The following is a 4,960-nucleotide window of genomic DNA, read 5'->3' on the forward strand; positions in this document are numbered from 1 at the left end:
CCGGCAATTTCTGCCACGCAAGCCAGCAGATGGCTGAGCCATTTAACAATTACCGGGTGTTAGAACACGGATCTCATGGCTTTATGAAGAATTTTATGGTCCCTAATTGTGTCACCTTTCTCCCCCCCCCATCCCATCCCCACATCTTCCTTCACTTTCCTTCCCTCTTTCGAGGTCCTTGGAAATGTCCAGGGGTCCTGTTGGTCCGTCCATCCTTGTAGCCAGGAGACCAGGGAAGCTGGCGGGGGGGACAGGATGCAGCTTGGAGATAAAATGAGGGGTGTTTCCCCCCCCGCCCCTTCTTCCCTCTCCACGTCGTCCTCGAGGATCCATCCCAGTAAAGGTGGGCTCATAAAAAGTAATTGCCAGGCAAAATGTTGCTCCCATTGCAAAATTGTCGGTGCTGCATTATGGGGGGAGAGAGGAGGGAGAGCAGGAGCGGGGAGGGGTCTGGGAGCTCTGGTGGGGGTCTCCTGGGAGCCGGGTTCAGCCCCTGGGGGAGGTCAGGTGGAACGAGTTGTCGGGTCTCTGCATACTCAGGAGAGGGGGAGGCCAGAGGGCGTGAAGGCAGGGCAGACCAGATGCTGGCCCCCGGCCCCTGGTTAAGCCATTGATCTGCCATTATCTGCCATGATAATGGGCTGGAGCCCCGAGACTCCAGGACCAAACCCCCCTTCGAAGCCCCCAGGCTAGTGTGGATGGGGCCAGGGCAGGTCGAAACTAGCCCCTGCCTGCTCCTGTGGGGGTGGGGACAGGGGGCTTGGGGCTTTGCTGGGACCACCCCTCCTGCTTCCAGCTCTTGAGGGCTGGAGCCAGGGCAGGAAAAAACCCTATAAATACTCCCAAAATGGGGTTGACGAGAGGGGAGGGGGCACGGCTGGCTAAGAAGGCTTCCAAATGAAGAGGGGGGTGAAATCCGGAGGACTGGGGGGATGGGGGCTGCTCTGGTTGGATCTGATGAGAGGTTTTGGGGTGAGTTTAGATAAAGCAAGACCGCCACAAAAAACTCGGGGCTGAAGCCATTTCTCGACTCCCAGCTGCTGGCTCAGCTGATGAATGGCCAGGCAGTCAGGGAGGCAGCCAGGCCCTGGCTTTGTGGCAGTTGTAGGGGGTGATGTGGGGTGCCTGAGAAGGCAGGGCCTGGACCCCCCTGGCTGAGGAAGCCCCTGCCCCTCTCAGGTCCCCACAGCGGGCACTATGGAGTCGTATGGACTCGCTGGCCAGAAGGCACCAGACACCCTGAACAGGGGCCTGGCAGCTTCCCAAAATTGACCCTTCCAAGCTTCTCGGTGCTGGTGGACCCCAGCACACCGTCCCCATTATTTTGGGTGTGGATCGGCCCCCTGTCCACGGCTGGCTGGGTCTGGGGCCCCTCTCCCCACACCGGCTGGCCATTACAAGCAGCCCCTACCAGGTGTTTTCCAGCCTCGACAAGGGGTCCCCATAAAACCTCTCCTAGCCCCCAAATGCCAACAGGCTGGCACTTCACCTCCGCGCCCCTGAAAGGCCACAGGCTGCTTGAGATCATTACAGACCCTGTGTTATTGGGGGTGTTGAGGGCAGGACCCCGGTGGGAGCCAGGCTGGGGGTACCATGGCCAGGTGAGATCTGGGGTGATGGAGCCCAGCACCTGCAGGGACTGGGACTCAGGATCCCCAGGGACATGCCCAGGCCAGGCCTTTCCCCTCCTGGACACGTGTCACTCTGCCTGCCCCATGGATGCCCCTCTGTCCCTGGAGCCCCATGCAGCTCCTCTTGCCTTGTCTCCCCACACCAGTGTCCTGCCTCTTTCCCCCCAATACACACAGCTCAGCCCCTTCCCCAAGCACCCGGGTCCTACTCCAGGGCTCAGTGCTGCCCCCCACTGCTCAGCCTGGGGCAACTTCCCAGGGGTTGCTCAAAAACCCTCTGCTCCCCACCACCCCAAACTGCAAGAGAATCTCCCTCAAGGACTGCAGTATGGGGTTTATGACACTTGGCACCAGCTGAGAGGGTGCTGAGGCTGACTAGGCCTGTGAGAGTCACTGCCAGGGACTGTGACTCTATCTATCTATCTATCTATCTAGCTATCTATCTATCTAGCTATCTATCTATCCCAGGCCCTATTCTCACCTCACCCCATTCCTGTCCCCAGGGCCTGGCTCTGGCTGCTGCACAGAGAAACCCGGCGAGCTTTGGATCCAGGCAGGATCGAGGCAGCCCACTGCTTGCCGCTGGTGCGAGTGCTAATTAATTAGCGCGGTCAATCAGGCGGCGGGAAGAGTCATTATCCGCGGCGAGGACTTTGCAATAACACTCCGGGCTGCGGTGACAGCCCCGCTTGCAATTATCCACCCGGCGGCTCGCCTAATCGCTCGCCGGCCACCGCCCTGCCAGCCGCCAGACCCCAGGTCTAGCCCTGCCCCATGCCTCAGTTTCCCCTGCAAGCTCTGTGGGGCAGAGGCCTGGGGAGCCAGGAGGTTTCTGGGTGGCAAATTCAGAGGCACAAGTCCCAGTAGTGAAAATAGTCAGGGTTGTTATTTCCAGGCCAACCAAGTGTCATAGACCCTATAGCCCAGTTTGTGAGGGAGATTCTCCACCTGACCCTGGTGGTCAGGAAGAGAGCGCTGACCCCTGGAGGGAGATCTGAGCTGTAGGGGGGAAGAAGGGGCAAGGAGACAAGGTGAGAGGAGCGGGCTGGGCACCACGGGACCCTGCAGAGACACCGGCGCCCCTCACCGCAGCTCGTGGCTCTGTGCCGTGGGCTCAGTGGACCGCATTTCCCCAGGGCCTCTAGCTGGGTAGGGTGGGGAGGACAGAGACAGCAGCACTGGCAGCCGCTGCAGGCCAGATGGAGCTGGGGCTCAGGGCTGCCCACCTCGTCGGAGAGCTGGGACCCAGCACCTGCCAGCTCTGGGGCCCTGGCAAGGCCAGGCGCGAGGCACCGCTGCCAGGCCAGGCCGGTGGCACCATCCCCGGCTGGCATGGCCCAGGGCTGGCCACGCCGGGCCAGCTCGACACCGTCTGCTCGGCCCAGCTGCCAGGACCAGACCCGCACCAGAGCCAGCGAACAGCCCTGCCTGGTGCACTGCAGACGGACGGACAGACGGACACTCCCAGAAGTGAGCGGGGGGCTCACAGAGCTGGCACTGGGGTCTGCAGGGATGGGTCCAGTTGTGGGGTGTTGCCATGGGCTTGGGGGCTCCTGGAGACACGCCACTGTCAAGGTTACCATGGTCATTAGACATCCCCAAAAGTCCTCTCCTCCCCACCGCCCAGAACTGGCAGAGACTCTCCCTCAGGGACTGGGGTAGGGAGCCTATGGCACTGGGTTGAGTGGAGTTTGTGGGGTGGGGGGTACTGAAACTGCCACAGCCCCCAGTGCCCTAGGGCATGAACCCCAGCAGGCCCTGGGGAACCCCTGGTCCTGGCAGGTCCCCTGCCCCTACCCCAGCTCCAGGGCGGGGGGCAGGATCGAGCCCACGCAGCTGAGGCGCACAATGGAGTGCCATCGATTTTGCCATTGAGCCGCCGGGGCCCGCCAGCTCGTTTATCTCCCGTATTGACTGGCCGGGGCAGCGTCAAATTGAATTTGCTTCGTTATGAGTGTCTGAGAGATGCTCGTAAATCCCGCCTCTTTGTGCCCCAACCAAGGGAGGGGCCATGGGGAAACTGAGGCACGGCCAGCACTCAGGGAGGGGGAGGGCTGAGACCTGCCAGAGCTCTGCACATGTGTGGCCCTGTCCCCCACCCCCAGGTGCCAGTATAAGCCCACAACCACTCCCAGCCAGTACTGCCCCATCTGCACTGTGGGGGCTCCCATCCAAGCCCAAGCGAGGCCAAGCCCTGCTTAGCTTCCACGAGCAGGCAGGCGCTGCTAGGCCAGCCTGGCCCCACACCCAGCCTAGAAGTTGCTAATAAATAACATTAAATAAAGAAGGTTCAAAGGGGAAAACTCCCCTTAAAGCTTCAGCCAACAGGCTTGAAGGAGCCAATTTGCACCCTGGGCTCCAGCCTCAGCCTTGGGGTGGGCAAAGGTGCTGGCTTGGGTCTGTGTGGGTGGGGGGAGAAGGGGCAAGGCAAGCTGGTGCAGGGCAGGGGGTAGATCTTGATACAACACCTGAAATGCCAGAGCCAGGCATTGCTAACAAGAGGCAGGCGGGGGCTTAAGGAGCCCAGATCTCCCTGTGAAATGCAGCACGGGGGGTGGGCAGGGAGCGTTTTATGTGGATCTAATGGTGCTCTGAGCCCACACACACGTACACACGCACGTACACACACATTTGCACACCCCCCTCCAGGCTAGTAAGAATCTTGCTGACTCCAGACTGTGCCAGGTCTTAAAAAGGACTTTTTGCAGGTACTTTATAGCCAAACAGGCCTCATGTCTTTTTTAGGGTGGAAAACCCCAGGCAAGCCCTGGAGGAAACTTCCCCGTAGGTAAGACTGGGGGTCTCTGAGAGCCCCTGACCCTAGGAGATACATTGGGGGGTCCTAATAATATCCCTAGGGCTGAGTGAGTGATGGTGAATCAGGCTCTGGGCAAGGATCTGGCCTTTCTCAGGGTGTCTGGTGTCTGTATGGTGATAGGGGTTCAGATCCCACTGCTGCACCATGCAGCATGGGTTGTAAGCTAGCTGTCTCCCTGCTACAGCCTCCTAGCCCTGTCTAGTGGGTGTGGGGGACCAGGACTTATTGATCACTCCACTGCCTGCCCCCTTTTCACCCCAGACTGGGTTGCATGAGCCATGGGGGGAGATACAGGGAGACAGCAAGCAGGGGAGGGCTGATCTCAGGAGTTGACAGCGCTGGGACATGGTGCTGGCAACTCAGGGTGGGAGGAGATTGGAGGGTCCAGAGAAGAGCCCGGAGGAGGATCAAAACCAGCAGTGAGAAGACCGGGGAGCAGCTTGTATTTGCCATGTTACCTTGACTAAAAGACACCCCCACATTTCCTGACTCATTTTAAGTCTGCCCCCCC

The sequence above is a fragment of the Alligator sinensis genome, unplaced genomic scaffold (genome assembly GCF_000455745.1).
Source record: "Alligator sinensis unplaced genomic scaffold, ASM45574v1 scaffold1542_1, whole genome shotgun sequence".
Taxonomy (NCBI): domain Eukaryota; kingdom Metazoa; phylum Chordata; order Crocodylia; family Alligatoridae; genus Alligator; species Alligator sinensis.